We start from the raw sequence: 24,007 nt of genomic DNA, 5'->3' as shown, positions 1-24,007 counted from the left end.
CCCGGCGCCCGGCGCCCACCGGCGCCCACCGCCGCCCGCCTCTGGAGGGCGCTCTGGCCGCCTGGCCGCTCTCGGGCCCTCGGAGGCCGGCTGAGCGGCCCCGCCACGTCCCCGGCCTGGCGTCTTCCGCGTCCTCCGCGGCCCGCAGCTAGCGGCCCGGCCCGGCCCGGCCCGGCGCGGGAAGGAGCACAGGGGGCGGGCGCCAGGCCACACCACCTCCCGCATCCAGACGGGACCGGACCCATCTGCCTCCCACCCGAGCGACACCCACGGCGGCTGCGCGGCTGGGCGGCACGTCGCCCAGGAGCTCGCTGTGGCTGCCGCCGGGACCACACGAGGCCCCGGCTGCGCGGTGGCGACCCAGCGTCCGGCCTCGAGCCACGCAAAGGGCTGGGGCCGGTGGACCGTGGGCAGGCCGGGCACGCGCCGCCGGCCGGACGACGGACGGCCGAGAAGAAGCGCCCCTGCCCCTCGGGAGCAAGAGGCGGCACCCAGAGCTGCGCAGGCCACCAAAAAGGGCGTCTTGCCTCCCCGTCGGGGAATCGAACCCCGGTCTCCCGCGTGACAGGCGGGGATACTCACCACTATACTAACGAGGACGGCGGCGGCCGGCCACCCGGGCGCCCGACCCCTCTCCGGCTGCCTCCCCACGCCTGCCCCTGCCTGCCCTCGACGCCCTGCCCTGCACAGGCGCCCGGCACGGGCCACGCCCCACCCGACCCCAGCCCCGCTTCGGCCCCCTCTCCCGCACGGCAGCCCCCGGCCCCGACTCGGAGTCCGCCGGGACCCGGGCCCACACACGGACCCGGACGGCGCTCAGTACTCCCAACGAGCGCTGCCTCTCTCTCGTCTGCCAGGCGGGCATCGCGCCGGGAGAAAAGGCCCCAGACGGCAAGCGGGGCTGCGAGGGCGAGGAAGGCGGGGTGGGGAGCAGGGCAAGGGGCGCCGACGCTGGACGGGGCCTGCAGGGAGCTGGGGGTGGGGGTGCGACAGCGACGGGAGCCGCGCTGGCGGCGGCGGCGGCGGCGGCGGCGGCGGCGAGGCGGCTGGCCGTGCTCCTCCGGGGCCGCCGCGCGTGTCTCGCCCCTTGCGCACCCACACAGCCGCCAGCCGGGCGCCATGACGGCCAAGGACACCAGCGTTAGCGCCGCGTCCCAGCCAGGCCAGCGGCGACGCGCCCACACCCGCCGTCAGGATGGCCGAGCGGTCTAAGGCGCTGCGTTCAGGTCGCAGTCTCCCCTGGAGGCGTGGGTTCGAATCCCACTCCTGACACGCCCACCTTTTGGCCCGCCCCACACAGCAGCCACGCCACCCGGGCCTGGACCACACCCTCTCGCGGCCGCGGCCCGCCTCGCACCCGAGCACACGCTGCCCAGGACCGAGCTCCAGCCCCTCCACCCTCGCCGCCTCGGGCTCTGAGCGCGCGCGCGCGCGCGCGCACACACACGCACGCACTCCCCGGCGACTCGAGCGCCTTTCCCACAGCCGCAGGCTTCGCTGACTTCGCACCTGCTGCTTTCTGGAGGCTCTTTGGTCCTCCTTCTCGCCTATTCCCGCCCCTGCCCTCCTCACCCCGGCACTCGCGGACCAGCCCAGGCTGCAAAGCTCCCCGCGCTTCCCGCTCCCACTTGTGGCCTCTGGACAGCGCCTGGCTCTTACAGCCAGCCGTCCGCTTCCGCCGCCCCCGGGAACACGCACCCACCCCACCGTCACCCCGTGCTTTTCCCCCGGCCCTAGTCCGTTCTCTGCACACCCTCCCGAGGCGGCCCACACGATTCTCCACCTGGGGGTCTTCCCCTGGCCACACCTACCTGCCTGCCTGTCTGCCTCCCGGGAGCCATACAGCCCAGCCGGCTGCTGGCCAGCCGGCGGCGTGGACCCCTCCCTTCTGTGGGCCTGACTCACGAGTCCAAGCCGGGAAGGTGGGTGGAGGGAGCAGTGAGCGGAAGCCCTAGACCCCCCCAGGCCATCCAGCCGGGCGCCACAGCGCATCTCCTGGCTCCGGGAGGCAGCCTGCCGGCCACTCCGCCCCAGCGTTCCTCCCGGATCCAAGATCGCCCTCCTGGCTCCCAACCTGTCAAGGCACCGAGCCGGACCCCTAGGGAGAGCCGCCGGCCAACGCGCTCAGGCCTTTGCTCTCTTGGCCCGAGACGCACTCAGAGGCGCCGGCGGGGCTACCTGGCCTCTAACTCGGACAGAGGCCGGCGCGAGCGCAAACACACACACACACACACACACACACACACACACACACACACAAAGACACACAGCCCATCCATCCCCGCCCCCGGCCCCACGGCTCCACACACGAGAGGTCCGTTCCCCACCCCGTCCGCCGGGACACACACTGCACGCGCGAGAAAACCATCCGCCAAAGGGACTTTGGCTCGGGGCTGGGAGCAGCTGAAGGCAAGGTCCCTCGCCTGCCTGCACCTGCCACAGATGGCTCCGGCTGTTTGGGGTTCGGGCGCTGGCCAGGCTGGGTCCGGCTCCTGGCTGCCTCTGGGGACACGGGCAGGCTGTGGCGGCGGCCCTGGACGAGGCACAAAGCACAGGATGAGCCCAGTCCGCCTCCGTGCCTTCCTCTGCCCGGACGTCCGCGCCCCGCCGCGCCGCGCCCCAGGGGCTGGCTCTCCGCGTGCCTGGAGCCTGTCTTGCAGACTGCCCGCCTCCTGCTCCCACGGAGAAGACGCTCACGCTCACGCTCACGCTCACTACTGGCGGGGACCGGCAACGGAGGCGGCCGGCGCCGCTGGGGAAGCCCTCTGTGGGCCACGTCCGTGGGTGCATGGGTGGTTCAGTGGTAGAATTCTCGCCTGCCACGCGGGAGGCCCGGGTTCGATTCCCGGCCCATGCAACGCGCCATCCCCTTTTGGCCCCGCAGCGCCAACTACGCGCTACGCTTCCTCTCTCCCACCTTCAGAGCCCCTGGCCAAAGCCACCTCTGCTCCTCTCTGGGGGCCCGCCCACGCCCCATCCCGTCCCCGCCCCTGCCGCACAATCCCTTCCTCCTCCCTGGCTCGCTCGCTCGCCCTGGGGACAAAACTCCGCCCGCCCGCCCGGGAGCCAAGGGCCCATCCGCGCCCGCCCAGACACCTGCCTTGCCCTTCTCTTTAACGACGCTCGCCTCGCTCCAGTCTCCCGATTCGCTGCAAGGAACGCATCCACGCACCAACTCGCGCTGCCACCCACACGCTCCTCCCCTTCCCTCGGCACCACCTGGCGCCCCCGCCCCTCCCACCAGCCCCTCCCCCCCCCCCCCCCCACACACACACACACACACACACACACGCTCTATCTCACTCTACCCACACTCCAGAAATCCTCCCCTTTTGCACAACCGGCAGAAACCAAGCTGCCACGCCTAGGTGCGCTATACAGCCCATCCTGCGGGAGGGTCGCTCACAGACTCCAGGTGGCACCGGCACCCGCACCCGCAAGACCCCAGCGTGCCTAACGTCATGGTCGCGCAGGCCCTTGATTCTCTGCCTCCCGCTTCGCCGCCGCGCTACCGTGCCCACGCGGCTTCCTCTTCCACCGCTAGAACCACCCACGGCACCAAAGGCCACCACCGTCCTCCATCCCTCTCCCACCCCGACCTCCACCTCTCCTCCCCTCCACACACACCCACACGCGCACACACACACACGCAAAAGCAAGGACTCCGAGGAAACTTCCCGTGGGCACGGCCGCCCGCGGCTCCTCCGCACCGCTGCAGGGGGCTTGTCCGGTTGAAGCGAGTGTGCCCCAGCAGGTGTACGCGGCGCACCGGCTGACCGCTCGGCCTCCAGAGGGGACACCTCTGATCACAGAGCAAATCCCCGGCGGACAGGGGTGTCCAAGTTGGGGCGGGAAGGAGACTGAGGTGTGCGATGGACCTTGGGAGGCATCCACAGAAGAGGACGGATACAGCCAGGGGTGGACAGAGGGACGGACGGCGCCTATCATGGCGAGGCACAGGGCGAGGCGGGATGGGAAACTGTGCAAAGTGCAACTGTGAAAAGTGTGCGTGAGTTGGGGGGGGGTGGTGGAGGACGCCCCTCATCGGGGGTGGGGCGCGGAGGTGGCGAAAGGGACCACTAGGTGACACGCTGGCCCCTTTGCCAAAGGATGGCAGGGACCGACGTGTCCTGCAATTGGAATGACAAGTTGGCGACCAGTGCGCCCAGTCCCCCGCGGTGCCTCGACCGCCACCCACCTGCCTGGCTGCTGGGTTGTCTTCCCCGGTGGCTCCCACGGCACCTCCCCGCTGTCTCACCTCCAGTGCCCCGGGCGGGGGCGGGGTCCGGGCCATGCCCGGATGCCTCTTCCCTCCTCCACCTCCCGGGCACGGCGGTCGGACTCTGCGCTCGCATCGGCGCCCAAGACTAGCGTGCCCGTGGGGTCCGCTCTCCGTCGCCGGGGAGAGACGCAGCCAGCCAGGTCGTGGCGCTCCCTCCCCGCGTGGGGCATGGAAGCCGCCCGAGAGGTCGCAGGCCCGAGGGGGGCTCGGCCAGGTGACGGGACTCAGGGCTGCGCGTGGCTCACCTGACCCACGCGCCCGGCACCGCCACCGCGGGCACCTCAGGAGGGAGGACAGGATGGCTCGTCAGCCTGGCCAGCTAGGAGCGCCACCGGAGGGGGCGGTGGGGGTCCGAGCACACTCGGGGGGCAGGGGCACCTGCGCACACTGGTGGTCCCGGCGGGGGACAGAGGCCGCCCCGGCCACTCGCGTCTCGGGCTGTGGAAGCGAAGGTGCCAGGCGAGCGCGTGCGCGGGGGGCGAAGGGGAGAGGCGATGCCGAGGGCCTCCGGGGGGCCAGCCAGGCCAAAAGGCTCGGAGGGGCCGAGGTGGCAGGGCGAGGCTGGGGCCGCCCGTCGGGGCGTGGCAGGTGGCCTTGTGTGCACCCCTCCATCGTGGCGGCGGGGCCCGCGACAAGCTAGCCAGCTCTGGCCTGGCGTGCTGGCGTGGGCTAAAAGGGGGTGGTGCGGGTGCACTGGGGACGGGACGGTGGGGGGCTCGGCTCGGCAGGCCGGCCGGCCGGGAGGGGAGGCCCCGGAGGGCCAGAGGAAGAAGAAAGGCTTCCCTGACCGGGAATCGAACCCGGGCCGCGGCGGTGAGAGCGCCGAATCCTAACCACTAGACCACCAGGGAGCGACAGGCTGCGCGCCTGGCCTGCACTCCCTGGACCCAGCGCCTCCATTCCACCCACGCGGCTCCGCTTGGGCCCCGAGGCCCCTGCCTCTGCACGTCCAGCCGCCCGCCGGCCCCACGCAGTCCCCCCGGCCCGCTGGCAGCACCCGCAAAACGCTGCGCGCCGGCCGCCCTCGCACCCGCACGCCGCCTCGGGCCACGTGCCCAGCGCCCAGCGCCCAGCGGGCCGGCACGCCGTCCCCCACCGCCAGCGCCCGGCGGGCCTGGCCAGGAGGGCCCCGGAGCGGCGCAAAAGGTCGGCCGGCTGCGTTGGCCGGGAATCGAACCCGGGTCAACTGCTTGGAAGGCAGCTATGCTCACCACTATACCACCAACGCTGCACGGCCCGGGCCGGCCCGACGCGGCCGGCCCAGGGTGCGCTCCGTCGCCTTCTCTCGCCTTGGCGCTCTCTCGTCGCCGCCGCCGCCGCCGCCGCCGCCGCCGCCGCCGCCCGGCGCAGCCCTGCCCCGACGTCCCGCCCGGCCGCAGCTCTGCCCGGCCACCACGGGCTCCGGCCGCCAGGCGCCCCAGCCTCGCTCCTCCGACTCAGCTGCGCCGGCCGGTCGCCGGCACGCCCGCCCGCCAGCCCACCTGCCCGCCCTGCGCCCCGCGCCCGGCGCCCGGCGCCCACCGGCGCCCACCGCCGCCCGCCTCTGGAGGGCGCTCTGGCCGCCTGGCCGCTCTCGGGCCCTCGGAGGCCGGCTGAGCGGCCCCGCCACGTCCCCGGCCTGGCGTCTTCCGCGTCCTCCGCGGCCCGCAGCTAGCGGCCCGGCCCGGCCCGGCCCGGCGCGGGAAGGAGCACAGGGGGCGGGCGCCAGGCCACACCACCTCCCGCATCCAGACGGGACCGGACCCATCTGCCTCCCACCCGAGCGACACCCACGGCGGCTGCGCGGCTGGGCGGCACGTCGCCCAGGAGCTCGCTGTGGCTGCCGCCGGGACCACACGAGGCCCCGGCTGCGCGGTGGCGACCCAGCGTCCGGCCTCGAGCCACGCAAAGGGCTGGGGCCGGTGGACCGTGGGCAGGCCGGGCACGCGCCGCCGGCCGGACGACGGACGGCCGAGAAGAAGCGCCCCTGCCCCTCGGGAGCAAGAGGCGGCACCCAGAGCTGCGCAGGCCACCAAAAAGGGCGTCTTGCCTCCCCGTCGGGGAATCGAACCCCGGTCTCCCGCGTGACAGGCGGGGATACTCACCACTATACTAACGAGGACGGCGGCGGCCGGCCACCCGGGCGCCCGACCCCTCTCCGGCTGCCTCCCCACGCCTGCCCCTGCCTGCCCTCGACGCCCTGCCCTGCACGGGCGCCCGGCACGGGCCACGCCCCACCCGACCCCAGCCCCGCTTCGGCCCCCTCTCCCGCACGGCAGCCCCCGGCCCCGACTCGGAGTCCGCCGGGACCCGGGCCCACACACGGACCCGGACGGCGCTCAGTACTCCCAACGAGCGCTGCCTCTCTCTCGTCTGCCAGGCGGGCATCGCGCCGGGAGAAAAGGCCCCAGACGGCAAGCGGGGCTGCGAGGGCGAGGAAGGCGGGGTGGGGAGCAGGGCAAGGGGCGCCGACGCTGGACGGGGCCTGCAGGGAGCTGGGGGTGGGGGTGCGACAGCGACGGGAGCCGCGCTGGCGGCGGCGGCGGCGGCGAGGCGGCTGGCCGTGCTCCTCCGGGGCCGCCGCGCGTGTCTCGCCCCTTGCGCACCCACACAGCCGCCAGCCGGGCGCCATGACGGCCAAGGACACCAGCGTTAGCGCCGCGTCCCAGCCAGGCCAGCGGCGACGCGCCCACACCCGCCGTCAGGATGGCCGAGCGGTCTAAGGCGCTGCGTTCAGGTCGCAGTCTCCCCTGGAGGCGTGGGTTCGAATCCCACTCCTGACACGCCCACCTTTTGGCCCGCCCCACACAGCAGCCACGCCACCCGGGCCTGGACCACACCCTCTCGCGGCCGCGGCCCGCCTCGCACCCGAGCACACGCTGCCCAGGACCGAGCTCCAGCCCCTCCACCCTCGCCGCCTCGGGCTCTGAGCGCGCGCGCGCGCGCGCGCACACACACGCACGCACTCCCCGGCGACTCGAGCGCCTTTCCCACAGCCGCAGGCTTCGCTGACTTCGCACCTGCTGCTTTCTGGAGGCTCTTTGGTCCTCCTTCTCGCCTATTCCCGCCCCTGCCCTCCTCACCCCGGCACTCGCGGACCAGCCCAGGCTGCAAAGCTCCCCGCGCTTCCCGCTCCCACTTGTGGCCTCTGGACAGCGCCTGGCTCTTACAGCCAGCCGTCCGCTTCCGCCGCCCCCGGGAACACGCACCCACCCCACCGTCACCCCGTGCTTTTCCCCCGGCCCTAGTCCGTTCTCTGCACACCCTCCCGAGGCGGCCCACACGATTCTCCACCTGGGGGTCTTCCCCTGGCCACACCTACCTGCCTGCCTGTCTGCCTCCCGGGAGCCATACAGCCCAGCCGGCTGCTGGCCAGCCGGCGGCGTGGACCCCTCCCTTCTGTGGGCCTGACTCACGAGTCCAAGCCGGGAAGGTGGGTGGAGGGAGCAGTGAGCGGAAGCCCTAGACCCCCCCAGGCCATCCAGCCGGGCGCCACAGCGCATCTCCTGGCTCCGGGAGGCAGCCTGCCGGCCACTCCGCCCCAGCGTTCCTCCCGGATCCAAGATCGCCCTCCTGGCTCCCAACCTGTCAAGGCACCGAGCCGGACCCCTAGGGAGAGCCGCCGGCCAACGCGCTCAGGCCTTTGCTCTCTTGGCCCGAGACGCACTCAGAGGCGCCGGCGGGGCTACCTGGCCTCTAACTCGGACAGACGCCGGCGCGAGCGCAAACACACACACACACACACACACACACACACACACACACACACACACACAAAGACACACAGCCCACCCATCTCCGCCCCCGGCCCCACGGCTCCACACACGAGAGGTCCGTTCCCCACCCCGTCCGCCGGGACACACACTGCACGCGCGAGAAAACCATCCGCCAAAGGGACTTTGGCTCGGGGCTGGGAGCAGCTGAAGGCAAGGTCCCTCGCCTGCCTGCACCTGCCACAGATGGCTCCGGCTGTTTGGGGTTCGGGCGCTGGCCAGGCTGGGTCCGGCTCCTGGCTGCCTCTGGGGACACGGGCAGGCTGTGGCGGCGGCCCTGGACGAGGGACAAAGCACAGGATGAGCCCAGTCCGCCTCCGTGCCTTCCTCTGCCCGGACGTCCGCGCCGCGCCGCGCCGCGCCGCGCCGCGCCCCAGGGGCTGGCTCTCCGCGTGCCTGGAGCCTGTCTTGCAGACTGCCCGCCTCCTGCTCCCACGGAGAAGACGCTCACGCTCACGCTCACGCTCACTACTGGCGGGGACCGGCAACGGAGGCGGCCGGCGCCGCTGGGGAAGCCCTCTGTGGGCCACGTCCGTGGGTGCATGGGTGGTTCAGTGGTAGAATTCTCGCCTGCCACGCGGGAGGCCCGGGTTCGATTCCCGGCCCATGCAACGCGCCATCCCCTTTTGGCCCCGCAGCGCCAACTACGCGCTACGCTTCCTCTCTCCCACCTTCAGAGCCCCTGGCCAAAGCCACCTCTGCTCCTCTCTGGGGGCCCGCCCACGCCCCATCCCGTCCCCGCCCCTGCCGCACAATCCCTTCCTCCTCCCTGGCTCGCTCGCTCGCCCTGGGGACAAAACTCCGCCCGCCCGCCCGGGAGCCAAGGGCCCATCCGCGCCCGCCCAGACACCTGCCTTGCCCTTCTCTTTAACGACGCTCGCCTCGCTCCAGTCTCCCGATTCGCTGCAAGGAACGCATCCACGCACCAACTCGCGCTGCCACCCACACGCTCCTCCCCTTCCCTCGGCACCACCTGGCGCCCCCGCCCCTCCCACCAGCCCCTCCCCCCCCCCGACACACACACACACACACACACACACACACACACACACGCTCTATCTCACTCTACCCACAGTCCAGAAATCCTCCCCTTTTGCACAACCGGCAGAAACCAAGCTGCCACGCCTAGGTGCGCTATACAGCCCATCCTGCGCGAGGGTCGCTCACAGACTCCAGGTGGCACCGGCACCCGCACCCGCAAGACCCCAGCGTGCCTAACGTCATGGTCGCGCAGGCCCTTGATTCTCTGCCTCCCGCTTCGCCGCCGCGCTACCGTGCCCACGCGGCTTCCTCTTCCACCGCTAGAACCACCCACGGCACCAAAGGCCACCACCGTCCTCCGTCCCTCTCCCACCCCGACCTCCACCTCTCCTCCCCTCCACACACACCCACACGCGCGCACACACACACGCAAAAGCAAGGACTCCGAGGAAACTTCCCGTGGGCACGGCCGCCCGCGGCTCCTCCGCACCGCTGCAGGGGGCTTGTCCGGTTGAAGCGAGTGTGCCCCAGCAGGTGTACGCGGCGCACCGGCTGACCGCTCGGCCTCCAGAGGGGACACCTCTGATCACAGAGCAAATCCCCGGCGGACAGGGGTGTCCAAGTTGGGGCGGGAAGGAGACTGAGGTGTGCGATGGACCTTGGGAGGCATCCACAGAAGAGGACGGATACAGCCAGGGGTGGACAGAGGGACGGACGGCGCCTATCATGGCGAGGCACAGGGCGAGGCGGGATGGGAAACTGTGCAAAGTGCAACTGTGAAAAGTGTGCGTGAGTTGGGGGGGGGGTGGTGGAGGACGCCCCTCATCGGGGGTGGGGCGCGGAGGTGGCGAAAGGGACCACTAGGTGACACGCTGGCCCCTTTGCCAAAGGATGGCAGGGACCGACGTGTCCTGCAATTGGAATGACAAGTTGGCGACCAGTGCGCCCAGTCCCCCGCGGTGCCTCGACCGCCACCCACCTGCCTGGCTGCTGGGTTGTCTTCCCCGGTGGCTCCCACGGCACCTCCCCGCTGTCTCACCTCCAGTGCCCCGGGCGGGGGCGGGGTCCGGGCCATGCCCGGATGCCTCTTCCCTCCTCCACCTCCCGGGCACGGCGGTCGGACTCTGCGCTGGCATCGGCGCCCAAGACTAGCGTGCCCGTGGGGTCCGCTCTCCGTCGCCGGGGAGAGACGCAGCCAGCCAGGTCGTGGCGCTCCCTCCCCGCGTGGGGCATGGAAGCCGCCCGAGAGGTCGCAGGCCCGAGGGGGGCTCGGCCAGGTGACGGGACTCAGGGCTGCGCGTGGCTCACCTGACCCACGCGCCCGGCACCGCCACCGCGGGCACCTCAGGAGGGAGGACAGGATGGCTCGTCAGCCTGGCCAGCTAGGAGCGCCACCGGAGGGGGCAGGGGCGCCTGCGCACACTGGTGGTCCCGGCGGGGGACAGAGGCCGCCCCGGCCACTCGCGTCTCGGGCTGGGGAAGCGAAGGTGCCAGGCGAGCGCGTGCGCGGGGGGCGAAGGGGAGAGGCGATGCCGAGGGCCTCCGGGGGGCCAGCCAGGCCAAAAGGCTCGGAGGGGCCGAGGTGGCAGGGCGAGGCTGGGGCCGCCCGTCGGGGCGTGGCAGGTGGCCTTGTGTGCACCCCTCCATCGTGGCGGCGGGGCCCGCGACAAGCTAGCCAGCTCTGGCCTGGCGTGCTGGCGTGGGCTAAAAGGGGGTGGTGCGGGTGCACTGGGGACGGGACGGTGGGGGGCTCGGCCTGCCGGGAGGGCAGGCCCCGGAGGGCCAGAGGAAGAAGAAAGGCTTCCCTGACCGGGAATCGAACCCGGGCCGCGGCGGTGAGAGCGCCGAATCCTAACCACTAGACCACCAGGGAGCGACAGGCTGCGCGCCTGGCCTGCACCCCCTGGACCCAGCGCCTCCATTCCACCCACGCGGCTCCGCTTGGGCCCCGAGGCCCCTGCCTCTGCACGTCCAGCCGCCCGCCGGCCCCACGCAGTCCCCCCGGCCCGCTGGCAGCACCCGCAAAACGCTGCGCGCCGGCCGCCCTCGCACCCGCACGCCGCCTCGGGCCACGTGCCCAGCGCCCAGCGCCCAGCGGGCCGGCACGCCGTCCCCCACCGCCAGCGCCCGGCGGGCCTGGCCAGGAGGGCCCCGGAGCGGCGCAAAAGGTCGGCCGGCTGCGTTGGCCGGGAATCGAACCCGGGTCAACTGCTTGGAAGGCAGCTATGCTCACCACTATACCACCAACGCTGCACGGCCCGGGCCGGCCCGACGCGGCCGGCCCAGGGTGCGCTCCGTCGCCTTCTCTCGCCTTGGCGCTCTCTCGTCGCCGCCGCCGCCGCCGCCGCCGCCGCCGCCGCCGCCCGGCGCAGCCCTGCCCCGACGTCCCGCCCGGCCGCAGCTCTGCCCGGCCACCACGGGCTCCGGCCGCCAGGCGCCCCAGCCTCGCCCCTCCGACTCAGCTGCGCCGGCCGGTCGCCGGGCACGCCCGCCCACCTGCCCGCCCTGCGCCCCGCGCCCGGCGCCCGGCGCCCACCGCCGCCCGCCTCTGGAGGGCGCTCTGGCCGCCTGGCCGCTCTCGGGCCCTCGGAGGCCGGCTGGGGGGCCCCCGCCACGTCCCCGGCCCGGCGTCTTCCGCGTCCTCCGCGGCCCGCAGCTAGCGGCCCGGCCCGGCCCGGCCCGGCGCGGGAAGGAGCACAGGGGGCGGGCGCCAGGCCACACCACCTCCCGCATCCAGACGGGACCGGACCCATCTGCCTCCCACCCGAGCGACACCCACGGCGGCTGCGCGGCTGGGCGGCACGTCGCCCAGGAGCTCGCTGTGGCTGCCGCCGGGACCACACGAGGCCCCGGCTGCGCGGTGGCGACCCAGCGTCCGGCCTCGAGCCACGCAATGGGCTGGGGCCGGTGGACCGTGGGCAGGCCGGGCACGCGCCGCCGGCCGGACGACGGACGGCCGAGAAGAAGCGCCCCTGCCCCTCGGGAGCAAGAGGCGGCACCCAGAGCTGCGCAGGCCACCAAAAAGGGCGTCTTGCCTCCCCGTCGGGGAATCGAACCCCGGTCTCCCGCGTGACAGGCGGGGATACTCACCACTATACTAACGAGGACGGCGGCGGCCGGCCACCCGGGCGCCCGACCCCTCTCCGGCTGCCTCCCCACGCCTGCCCCTGCCTGCCCTCGACGCCCTGCCCTGCACGGGCGCCCGGCACGGGCCACGCCCCACCCGACCCCAGCCCCGCTTCGGTCTCCTTCCCCGCACGGCTTTCCTGGCCCCGACTCGGAGGGGACCCAGATCCACTCACCGACCGCTTTGGCGCTCGGTACTTCCAACACCCTGCCTCTTTGCGGCAAAGCGGGCATCGCGCCGGAAAGGAGGACGCGGTGTGTGGATGAAGGATGGCGGTGGTGTTGGTTCCGGGGCGGCGGAACCAGCGGTGGCAGAGGTGGAGTCCTCCCTGCGGCGATTACTGTGTCCCACGGGAGAGGTGGGTTGGGGGAATGGGAGAACTGAGACCGGCCGTGGAATCCGAACCTGGATGTGAAAAGCAAATTCTCGCCAAGTCCCTTCATTGGGACCATCATGCAATGAAGGTGAGAGAGCACGCACATACAGGTGGAGCCGGTGAGGAAGATCCAACCCCAAGCAGGTGGGAGCCTGTGCATCACACGGGAGGACGGAGTGGACTTCTCGCGTGCCTGTTTTTCCAGTTGCGTGACCGATACCCTCCATCATATGGCCCAGCGGCCAGCGTTTTACCCAGAAGTACCGTCCTCCCCCTCCTCTCCCCACCCCCGTCCCTCAACCCCCTTGCCCACCACCAAGATTTCACGTTCACTAGTTTCCCATTCCTGTCTTACCCTACACCTAGCCAGGATCTTCCCGTTCCTTCTCACCAGCTCCGCACCGTTCTTCTCTGGGTGCTCTCCAAGGTGAATCGCACACTCCTGCGTTGTGTGCAACTTGTATCCCAGTGCGACGTGCATTACATTAAAACTATTTAATATATCCTCCTTATACTAGCTTGTCTTGACTTCTTTAGTTTTTCCTTTCTCCGAAGACCTTTTATTTTGATTTTTTTTTTCCCTTTCTGAGAACTCTTCCCTCTTGCCAATCTTTTTCACACCATTTGATTCCCCCACCCCCACCCCCACCCCAAGGCGTCCTGGCTATATTGCAAATAGTGCCTCATATTGTTTCTGATCCTGGGAAATCCGTTCTGTGCTCTGTGTTTTCTGTATTTTCTTCCTAGGCTTTTTAGCTTCTGGTCCTATGGGAAAGCTGGCTTTCATTTCAGTACTCATGCATTCTCTGAAGCTCCTGGGCTTTCTTCCTTGGTACAGGACGTGGATCCTCAGAGCCTGGTAAGAAAATATATGGGTGGGAAAACGCCCCTCGGGTCTGTGGACTCAGCCATCTGCCATGGCCCCTGCACCTCTAGGTAACTTGGCCTGTGAATTTTTACAAAATGTTTTGAGTCCACTGAAGATGTATCCCTGAGGAACCAGTGTGTTTCAGTCATATCTGCTTTGTTGTCTAGCAGAGAAATGGCATGCTAACATTGTCTACTTCGTGAAGATGACTCTGATCTGGTTTTACAAGCAGCTGAGGTTTCCACCTGTGTACATCTAGAAGACTAACTATATGAGGTGTACCTGTACTCGTGTTTTTCTGAGCCGGAGTCTGTGCAACGAACGATCTGTGTTTCTGTAGCCAGGAATTTCTGAGTCATGCTATCTACCCCTGGAAATGCCAGAGGGTTTCGCCAAATGCCCACAGGCTCTACAAAATTCTGAAAATGTGCCTGGTCTTAGAATTTCATCCAACCCGTCAAATTACGTTCATTACTAAAACTTATTTTCTTGATTCAAAGTAACTCGCAGATTGGTTTCAGTGTAAAACATTTTGATTGTATCAAAACCACAATGAGCTACCACCTCACACCTGTCAGAATGGCTCACATTAAAAACTCGGGCAACAACAAAACGTTGCCAAGGATGCAGAGAAAGAGGATCTCTTTTGCACTGCTGGTGGAAAGGCAAACTGGTGCGGCCACTCTGGAAAACGGTACGGAGGTTCCTCAAAAAATTAAAAACAGAACTACCCTACGACCCAACAATGGCACTACTGGGCATTTATTCAAGGGATACAGATGGGCTGTTTCAAAGGGGCACATGCACCCCAATGTTTATAGCAGCGCTATCGACAATAGTCAAAGTATGGAAAGAGCCCAAATGTCCATCGATGGATGAATGGATAAAGAAGATGTGGTATATATATATATATATATATACAATGGAGTGTTACTCGGCAATCAGAAAGAATGAAATCTTGCCATTTACAACTACGTGGGTGGAACTGGAGGGTATTATGCTAAGTGAAATTAGTCAGAGGAAGACAAAAATCATATGACTTCACTCATATGAGGACTTTAAGAGACAAAACAGATGAGCATAAGGGAAGGAAAGTAAAAATAATACCAAAACAGGGAGGGGGACAAATCATAAGAGACTCTTAAATATAGAAAACAAACAGGGTTGCTGGAGGGACTATGGGGGGGGGGGGTGGCGTGAGCTAAATGGGTAAGGGGCATTAAGGAATCTACTTTTGAAATCATTGTGGCACTATATGCTAACTAATTTGGATGTAAAATTTAAAAATCAATTAATTAAAAATAAATTTATTAAATTTAAAAATGTTTAAGAAAAAATGTAGTTTTACTTATTATAAGTTACTAAATTCTCTACCGAGAGCCAGGGCCCATTGGCGATATTTTTGAACCACAATTGTGAGTGGAGGGAGGAGTACTGGGGGAAGTGTTCAACCTAGTCTGTATGTCCGGTCTCTAGAGATTGTCTTCCCTCCCCCTTGGAATATTCACTATTACTTGAGAATCACATTCAGGAAGAGCTTTGAAGATCACTCCCCTTTTGAAGTTACGTTTTTAAATAAACGCTCGGCATCTGGGTTTTATAATTCAGAGAGAGGTAATGTAAGTGGGTTTCATAGAAGTTTAGCGAAGTAAGAACATCAGGCTGATGTCCCAAGCAGGGATGTCAGTTCAAATCAGCAGCAAGCTGTTTCCCCAGCACTCATTAATCCCTGCTTGGTTCTCCGCTCCGTCCCGCCATTCTCCATTTCCTCCGGAGGTGAATCTGGTCTTAACTCGTGTCCAGATCTCCACTTGGGGAGAAAAAGGACGTCGCTTCCCGCTGGTGCTAAGAGATTGGGAAGAAAGGAAGCAAGGATTCTACTGTGGTATGACAGGGATGGTTTAATGTTCCGGCTTTTAGAGTCACATAACTTGGAACCTACTTGCAATCTCAAGTTGAAGAAACGAACCCAGATGGCGGAACGCTAGTGTTTGGTTAATGGTCTACACATACATAGGATGTGCGAAATATTGCTAGGGATTGTGGGTAGTCTCTGTGGCGCAATCGGTTAGCGCGTTCGGCTGTTAACCGAAAGGTTGGTGGTTCGATCCCACCCAGGGACGCCTGAAGTGATAGCCTCACTTTTTTTTTTTTTTTCCTTCATTTTAAAAATCAGAGTTCCATTTCCAATCCAAAATTCCGCGAATTACTTGTCTACTAAGAGAAATTCTCCGAGTGCCACATCTCAGGATCAGGAGCTTTCTATGGAGAAACTAGAGGTACCTGTACTTCCCTTTCCTCTAAAATCAAAACCTTTTTCGAGCTGCTTTTTTTGCAGAATTCCACAGCAAGTGGGCCTTTGCAAATGAGCACTGCTAGTACAGAAAACAGTTAAGGCTCTTTTGAGTTCAGTTAATTCTTGTAGCAGATGGCAAGCCCCTGGAGAAACCCAATGATCTCTGGCCGCGTTTAAAAGGAATTAAAGTTTCATTTCCTGCATGAATGTGCTCTCACGTTTATCCTGCTACTTAGAACGGACACTGCTCTTAGATATAAGGCTGCAGTGAAGGTCCTAGAAATAAACCTTCAAGGCTTTGACTGGGGCTCCAACGCTTCTCGTTTCATATTGTGCTCTCTTTTGGTGATCTTGTTGACTTTCAAATTTGTGTCTCCAGAACCTCTCTGAGTTCTAAACCTACCCACGCCTCCACCTGCCTGCTTCACATGACCCGTTGCCCTCAGGGTTATCCTCTCCCAAGCTGAGTTCATCTTCTCCTCATCCCCAAGGCGTGAGAGTCTTTTCCAGTGTTTCCTCTCTTAGTGAATGGCATTACCACCACCTTTAGGGAAACAAGCCAGATGGGAAGGGGAATTCCTTCAAGTCTTTTTCCCTCACCCAGCAAATCCATCCATCGTCGAGTTCTTCTAATGTGACTTCTCTGCCTTCCATTCCTGTTAGCCCACTGCCAGGTTCCCTCGGGGACTGGACCCGGGTCACCTTGAGAAGTCCTGTTATAGTGCAAGGAATGTGTTGCCAGGACTCCTGTCTGTGTGTTCTCATGCCAGGAATTCCTGTGAGCTGGACCTTCCCCTCAGCCAAAGCTGACTCTTCATCTCTCAGATGCCCTTCTTAGCTCAGAAGTCCGCAGACAGGAAGACCACGGAAACGAAACTGTTGGCTAAATCAAACTTTCTCCCTGAAGGCTTTTCGAAAAACACAAAATCCTGGCTTGTCCCTAGTCTCTAAATATGTACCTGTTATTCATCTATTTATTCATGCACACATACATTCATTCAACAAACAGATATTGACAACTCTTATATGCCAGGCACTCTGTAAAGAGCTGTAAATAAAATGATGAGTGAGAAAACAGGTACAGTTACCATGCTTTTTCAGTTCATAACCTACCTTCTGAAACTCCTACCAAGATCAGTGTGATCCAACTGTGCCCCCTGGGGGAATTTCCAGAACAAATGGGGCACCATGGTCCCTAAATCTTTCTCCTGCCATTTACAAAGCCATGGAGGCTCCAAGGCTATTCTATGTACTCGCCCCATATTGGCCGAAAGAACTTGGCTTCTGGAATCATCCAAATCCGTTGTACTGCCAGGTGTTCAGACTCAGGAGAGCAGGGCAGGGTCTCTGACTGCCTAGAGTTGAACTCCCCAAAGTGCTGCACCCAGGAGCTGGCAGTTAACCCAGGAGTACCGTCTGGTGTTTGGCCACAAATTATTCAATAGGAAATGCCAGCCCATGGACTCTGCCTGATCTTTGTAATGAGTTAGACTTTCTGCTGTTAGGTTAAAGCTTGGTGGTTCACAGTCCACCCAGAGACTGCTGTCCTTTGAGCCACAAACATGCTTCCTTTGCCTGCAGAACTCCACGTCTCCCCTCTCTTCATAAGCTCCTTATCTCATTTCTGAGTTGTTCCTGCTATACCTGAGGCCCCGTGAGTAGTTTCTTCTTGGTCAAAAGACTTTTGAGTGAAAGAATAAGTTATCCGGCCCCCACATCTCCAACATACAGTGTTGGGACAGGCATGGGTCAACCTCTGTCGACACTCCCATTCGAAAGAGAGAAATTGAAGACCACTGGTCCACATCAACTCTGACATCCAGTCAGATTCATGTGGCCAGTTCCTTGATTAAGCCCCATTACTACTCCCTGGGAATTCCTCACTTCTGCTTCCTGAATTCTGCTTACTTTTCCAGAGGAATAGTCGGTGTTCACAGCTGATCATTTGCTCAGCCTGCTTCCTGCTCATAGGAGTTTGCAGGTCCAAAGGCTTCTTTTAATTTTGTACTGCCTCTGTCCCTTTCGGTCCAAGCTGATATACTTCCTTTAAAAGCTTGAAGAGTTTCTTATAAATATATCAATGTATACTTCACTTATTAGGCAAAAGCCACACTCACAAATCTCTTTGAGATCAGCCCTTTTCTACATTGGGCCCCTGGTAAGGTTGCTGTGGGTCAATGTCCTTAAGGTCCTTAAATAACCTTCTTAACAGGAAGGGTCTCTGAGGCAAGCCCTCAAGATTCATAAAAGGCCTTCTTTCTTTCTGAAAAAGTCTAGGAGGCACTCCTTCAATCTTCTTGAGGTGTAAATAAAGACTTCTGTAGATACAGATTTAGGTTCCTCTTTCCCCTGGACCATGTTTCCTGACAGCACTTGGGTTTGATCTCCTTGGCTCCCCCCTTTCTTCCTGAAGCGTTTGCTGGATGGAAACTGTCCCAAGCCTTACATTTTGTCCAAATTCCAGCTGAAAACTGAATACTCAGTCCTTACTTCATGTCTCCTTTCTAGTGTTTCATTATAGGCAGTGTAGAGGAGGAAAAATTCTTCTTGGTTCTTTTAGCGATAAGGTACTTCCCCAGATTCTGATTCAATGATGTGTAGACTCATAAACAGTTTAGAATTCCTTTATCCAGGAAGTCAAAGCTAGCAGGCAGTTTTGACAGATTCTGTAGTTTCCTTCCCAGACTCTTTCTTTGGCATGAGTTTGGCTATATTTCTGGCCTCCTAGCTCCCCTTTGGTTATTCCCTTTATCTGAGTCTGGTTGTTAATTCTCATAAATCTATGACTGCCCAGTGATCTCTCAATTAATTCCTTTTCTGCTTCATTTGCTAAAGTTTATTTATGCATTTTCTATCCAAGACCACTAATATTTAGACATCAGTAACAGAAAAATATGGGTATCCGAAATAGGTGAAAGGGCTTTGTTGGCTGGAAAGCAGGCAAGCTATTTTGAATACTCTGGAAAGGGAGTCTAACAACCCGAGAACTGCTGTGTAGCAGCAAAGGGTATCTGTTGCCATCTGGGAACCTGCATTGCTAATGACTTAGGACTTTGTCACAGGTGTGAGAAATTTAAAGTCTCCGAAAGTCTCCTTTTAAAACAGTCTTAAAAAAAGAGAATGGTGTAATCAGTCCCCTACATTTTCAATTCATGGCACCGTTTAAAATGAAGAGACTTTAGTGACCTCCAAAAGGTATGTGTAAAACTGTTTGGCTTTGTTTCCTTTTTTTGGTGTTTTTTTTTCTTCCTGAGAGAGAGAAAGAGAGAGCCCACACAAGTGGGGGAGGGGCAGAGAGGGGAGAGAAAGAGTCCCAAGCAGGCTCCGCGCTGTCGGTGAAAAGCCTCACGTGGGGTTCCATCTCAGGAACCCGTGAGATCATGACCTGAGCCTAAATCAAGAGTCAGATGCTTAACTGACTGAGCCACCCAGGCACCCCTCACCTTGTTTCTTTCTTTTTTTTTTTTTGAACACTTTAGTATTTAACATACAACCAACTGCCCATATTTAAATATATAATAAAGGAGCACCTGGGTGGCTCAGTTGGTTGAGTGTCCAACTTCAGCTCAGGTCACGATCTCATGGTTCTTGGGTTTGAGCCACATTGGGCTCTGTGCTGACAGCTCAGAGCCTGGAGCCTGCTTCCGATTCTCTGTGTCCCTCTCTCTCTGCTTCTTCCCTGCTTGTTCTCTGTCTCTCTCAAAAATAAATAAACATTGAATAAATAAAAATAAATAAATAAAATATACAGTATGATGTTTTGACATATGTACGTACTACTGAAGCCATGATTACAATCAAAATAATGAGCGTACCCATCATCCCCAGAAGTGTCCTTATAGCCCTTGATAATTCCGCCCTTCTGCCCTTTGCTAAGTCACGTCCCCACTGACCTGCGCATCTCGAGCGATTACGGATCTGCTTATTGCCACTGTAGATTAGTTGGCATTTTCTAGATTTCACATAAATGGAGTCATACCGAAGGTCCTCTTTTTCCTTTGGTATCACGAATCTTGTTAATTTTAGTCATTCTAGAACACATGTGGTGTTAACTCCATACCCACTAAGATTGCTGTCACTTTAAATACAACAACAACAATAGAAAATAGAAAGTGTTGGCAGGAAGGAGAAATGAGGACCACCAAACACTGCTGGTGAGAATGTAAATGACCCCACGATTATACTTACTAGGTATATACCCAGAGTAATTAAAACCAGGGGCACCGAGGGGCGCCTGGGTGTCTCAGGTGGTTTGAGCCCCGTGTCAGGCTCTGTGCTGACAGCTCAGAGCCTGGAGCCTGCTTCAGATGCTGTGTCTCCCTCTCTCTCTATCCCTCCTCGGTTCTTTCCTCCTGCTCTGTCTCTGTCTCTCAAAAAATAAATACACGTTAAAAAAACAAAAACAAAAACAAAAAAAACCTAGATACTCAAACTAGTCCTTGCATGTGAATGTTCACAGCGCCGCTACTCACAGCGGCCAAGAGGGAGAAACAACCAAAAGTTCCATCAGTGGGTGAATGTATAAACATGTCGCATATACACACAATGAAATGTTAATCAGCCATAAAAAGGAATGGCATTAACATTTAAATGATACATGTCGCAGCTTGAAGGAACTCCAACCACAAGCTAAGTAAAAGAAGCCACAGACAGAATGTTGCCTGTTGTATGATTTCGTGTAAATGAAATATCCCGAATAGATAAGTCCACAGGAACAGAAAGCAAGATGATGGCTTCCAGGAGGAGCGTGTATCGAGGAGTAATTGCTTCATGGATGTGGGGCTTTATTTTGGGATGATGAATATGTTTTAGAACTAGATAAGGTAGTTACACAAAGTTACTTAGTACATTGTTAATGTACTCAGTAGTACATGAGTAGATGTAATGAGTAGTACTCAGTAACTGAATAGTTCCACTCTAAAATAGTTAAACTTATATGCATTCCACTTAAAAAACAAAAACAAAAAACTCAGCCGCAGAGTCCCTGAAGTCCAATGGTCAGCTGGTTTGACCATAAATCAACATATTGGTGGTTCGAGTCCCCTGGGGGAGGTGTGTTGGTAACCTGCTATTCTCCAGCCCTGCTGTTGCTCCGTCAGAACGGACTTTTTCTTTTTAATTCATCTTATGTGACCGGCTGAAAGCAACTTTGCACTATATCCAGAGAGAGCAGAGGCTAAAGTGCTCTGAAGAAGCAACCATCCTACACTGAAGCCTAACCAAGGCAGATCTCTCTTCTGTGTGTTTAGTATAAGGCATCACCTTCTAGGATGTTTAATTATATGTGTCTACCTGACTGGGTTATGGGGTGCCCAGATATTTGGTCAAACATTATTTGGAGTGTTTCTTTTTTTTTGTTTTTAATTTTTTTTTTAATTTATTTTTGAGAGAGAGAGAGAGATGGGGAGGGACACAGAGGGAGACACAGAATCGGAAGCAGGCTCCAGGCCATCAGCACAGAGTCCAACGCGGGGCTCGAACTCACGAACGTGAGATCATGACCTGAGCCGAAGTCGGAGGCCTAACCCACTGAGCCACCCAGGTGCCCCTGGAGTGTTTCTGTGCGGATGTTTTTGGATGGAATTAACACTTAAGTCAGTAGACTGAGTAAAGCTTATTGCCCTGGCTAATGTGGGTGGGCCTCATCCAATCAGATGAGAGAACTCCTCCTGCCAGACTGCCTTTGAACTAGGATATTGAGTTTTTCCTGCTTTTGGACTTGGACTGGAACACCAGCTCTTCCTGGGTCTCGAGCATACTGGCCTTGGTCTTTGGACTTGAACTACACCGGCAGCTTCCCTGGTTCTCAGGCCTTCAGACTCCAACTGGACCCACCAACTCTCCTGGGCCTCCAGCTTGCCAGCTCACTTTGCAGACCTCGACACTCCATGATCATGTGATCTTCAGATACAGAAACATATATAGATATAAAGATACAGATATACATATAGGAACAGATATAGACAAAGATACAGATATACATGTAGGTACAGGTATAGATATAGATACACACACAGACATAGATACAAGTTACCTGCTAGCCCACTACCTTAAACCACACGCGGGCTGCTTGAGCTGCTGAGGTGAAAATACCCCCCAAAGAACTTGGCAGTGTCCTCACCAGAGGGAGAGCCACAGAGGTTAAAACAGAAAGGACCGTACGTTCAACGGATATGGTGGGTGGAAAAGGTTCTGGGCTTATTTCCAAGGGTGCTGCGGGGGTGGGGCCGTGGGAAAGGTTCCTGGTTGGGGGAATGGAGGAAGATGACTTAGTTTGGGGGAGCATGACTTTAGAGCCTCCCAGTGGTGGGGTAAGGAGCTGAGAGCTCTGTTGGGGGTGGGCCTGGAAGGTCAGAGAAGCACTGCAAAGGGAATACAAAAGGGAATAGCCCAAAAGACCCTCCATTAGTGCCTCATATTTGTGATTGCGGGGAACAGTACAAATGGAGGGCCACATACCATATGTCTGGGTGTTTTAAATTGATCAATTAAGCTCATAAGCAGTAACGTACAATAAGAGCTTTCCATCTACATTGACAAAAATATGTTCTTAAGGACCTGTGGGTCCAGATTTGCATTTAGAATTGTGAGACTCCTCATAGTTCTGCCTGACCACCGTGGCCCAGGAAAGACCCTCTCCTCTCAATTCTAGCTCCTTCCTGCACTGAGAGGGGTCCTGTGCCGGTGTATGGGCACCAGGATCTGTTCAAACCCCTGCAAACAGCCTTCCTTTGGCCACCTGTCGATCCTTACTTGCACGCACCGGAGGCTAATCCACTTCCACCACGCGGGTGGGGGAGAGGGGCGCCCTAACCAAACGTCAGCCATTTGTGCAGGTCACTCTACGTCCCCAATAACAGAGCCTGGCCGGGGAGAGGGGTGCGGCTCCCGGTGGGCATGTCCCCTTGGCCCTGAATGTTCCTCCCTCTGCACAGGGGAGGGCCATAATCGGAGAAGATCAGGAACAGGATCCTTTTTGGGGGGGTGAGGGAGCAAAAGAGAGACATGGGTTTCCTCAATCAACCACGGGGAAACTAGAAGTGAGAGAGGCACAAATATTTTAGGAATGAAGAGGGGGGAAAAAGAAAGAAACACGAGCAAGCCCTGCGGTCAGAGGGAGTCGGTGACAAAAATGTAGGAAAAAGTGTCCTCTTCCCTGGCTTGACTTGTGACAGTCTTTTTTGCAACTTTTCTGCCACTAAAGTTTCCTGCCACCCTCTGACCCACGTGGCAGTCGCTGCATCCAGCACCACACACCCCCCTACAGAACATTCTCCAGATGTCTCTAAAGGCCCCTAACAGGTGGCTGCATCATTCTTAAGATCTTATTCTAGGAGTTGCTGTTCAGGTATGTCAAATACCTCTCCCTGGTGGTCTAGTGGCTAGGATTCGGCGCTTTCACTGCTGCGCCTCGGGTTTGATTCCCGGTCAGGGAAGTTGGTCCTAACCCCTTCCTTCTTTTTTTTTTTTTTTTTTTCCTCCTTTCTATCCACCACTGACATTTTGCTACTGTTACGGCTCCTGAGCCTGGTTACCCCCAAGGCCGGTTGCACGCAGCCTTGCAGGCCAGCCAGTGCTCCCGTGGCTCCCCACTCCTGCCCGCCAAGGCCAAGCTCACGGATCCCCGGATTAAGACGATGCCTCGCAAAATCTGCCTGCCTCTCAAGCTTTTCCCAGGTGATGCTGAAATCAGTGCTGAGAACCGCAGGACAAAGTCACCAGGGAGCCAAAGACTGGTGTCATATGAGTTGCTATCCATCTTTGTATTATAGTACCTGTCTTACAGGTAAAATGAACTAATCAACATATAGAAATGTATTCTTGCGCTTACAAAAGACCAAACGGCCCCAGATCTGGTTAAATCACCTGAGCTGTCTACACCTCTCGCATGTACCTTAGGGTTTCAATGAACAGAGAAAAAATTACATCCATTACTAAAACCGTACCTATGCCAATCAAACCGTAATAGATGTGAGTCTATTTGATAGAACTCGTTTCATGTAGAAATTTTCTTAGATGGAAAAAACAAATCCATAATTCCCAATAGAGTGAGGCAGAGGCGAGTTTGGCTAGGCTTAGAGAAAGTTTTCATTCTTCACATACACCCCGTGTACCCCATTCCCGTGATATTGACACACCTCGGGACAGGATGGCACGTGAGGTGCGCGCACGTGAGCCTTGGTCAAAACCGAGTTGTTGGCCGCAACGGCAGAATGTCGGTGGTGATCAGAAAGAAAACAGGCTTCCCTGACCGGGAATCGAACCCGGGCCGCGGCGGTGAAAGCGCCGAATCCTAGCCACTAGACCACCAGGGAGCGGTGCTTA

The 24,007-nt window shown here is 59.8% G+C and overlaps 13 non-coding genes across 13 annotated transcripts; 5 read left to right on the top strand and 8 right to left on the bottom strand.

The window, feature by feature from the left end:
• Positions 1 to 527: 527 nt before the first annotated feature.
• TRNAD-GUC lies at positions 528 to 599 on the bottom strand. Its single transcript has one exon. It is a non-coding gene; the product is annotated as a tRNA-Asp (tRNA).
• A 590-nt stretch (positions 600 to 1,189) lies between these two features.
• Positions 1,190 to 1,272, top strand: TRNAL-CAG. The gene has a single exon. It is a non-coding gene; the product is annotated as a tRNA-Leu (tRNA).
• Positions 1,273 to 2,786: 1,514 nt separating this feature from the next.
• TRNAG-GCC lies at positions 2,787 to 2,857 on the top strand. The gene has a single exon. It is a non-coding gene; the product is annotated as a tRNA-Gly (tRNA).
• A 2,204-nt stretch (positions 2,858 to 5,061) lies between these two features.
• Positions 5,062 to 5,133, bottom strand: TRNAE-CUC. Its single transcript has one exon. It is a non-coding gene; the product is annotated as a tRNA-Glu (tRNA).
• A 305-nt stretch (positions 5,134 to 5,438) lies between these two features.
• TRNAG-UCC lies at positions 5,439 to 5,510 on the bottom strand. The gene has a single exon. It is a non-coding gene; the product is annotated as a tRNA-Gly (tRNA).
• Positions 5,511 to 6,311: 801 nt separating this feature from the next.
• Positions 6,312 to 6,383, bottom strand: TRNAD-GUC. Its single transcript has one exon. It is a non-coding gene; the product is annotated as a tRNA-Asp (tRNA).
• Positions 6,384 to 6,961: 578 nt separating this feature from the next.
• On the top strand, positions 6,962 to 7,044 carry TRNAL-CAG. Its single transcript has one exon. It is a non-coding gene; the product is annotated as a tRNA-Leu (tRNA).
• A 1,530-nt stretch (positions 7,045 to 8,574) lies between these two features.
• Positions 8,575 to 8,645, top strand: TRNAG-GCC. Its single transcript has one exon. It is a non-coding gene; the product is annotated as a tRNA-Gly (tRNA).
• Positions 8,646 to 10,816: 2,171 nt separating this feature from the next.
• TRNAE-CUC lies at positions 10,817 to 10,888 on the bottom strand. Its single transcript has one exon. It is a non-coding gene; the product is annotated as a tRNA-Glu (tRNA).
• Positions 10,889 to 11,193: 305 nt separating this feature from the next.
• Positions 11,194 to 11,265, bottom strand: TRNAG-UCC. Its single transcript has one exon. It is a non-coding gene; the product is annotated as a tRNA-Gly (tRNA).
• Positions 11,266 to 12,050: 785 nt separating this feature from the next.
• On the bottom strand, positions 12,051 to 12,122 carry TRNAD-GUC. The gene has a single exon. It is a non-coding gene; the product is annotated as a tRNA-Asp (tRNA).
• Positions 12,123 to 15,435: 3,313 nt separating this feature from the next.
• TRNAN-GUU lies at positions 15,436 to 15,509 on the top strand. The gene has a single exon. It is a non-coding gene; the product is annotated as a tRNA-Asn (tRNA).
• Positions 15,510 to 23,925: 8,416 nt separating this feature from the next.
• Positions 23,926 to 23,997, bottom strand: TRNAE-UUC. The gene has a single exon. It is a non-coding gene; the product is annotated as a tRNA-Glu (tRNA).
• Between the last annotated feature and the right edge of the window lie 10 nt (positions 23,998 to 24,007).

Source organism: Leopardus geoffroyi, chromosome C3, assembly GCF_018350155.1.
Source record: "Leopardus geoffroyi isolate Oge1 chromosome C3, O.geoffroyi_Oge1_pat1.0, whole genome shotgun sequence".
NCBI classification, from domain to species: Eukaryota; Metazoa; Chordata; class Mammalia; order Carnivora; family Felidae; genus Leopardus; species Leopardus geoffroyi.
Note: the sequence above shows the minus strand (reverse complement) of the source record. Positions and strands in the feature narration are given on the sequence as shown.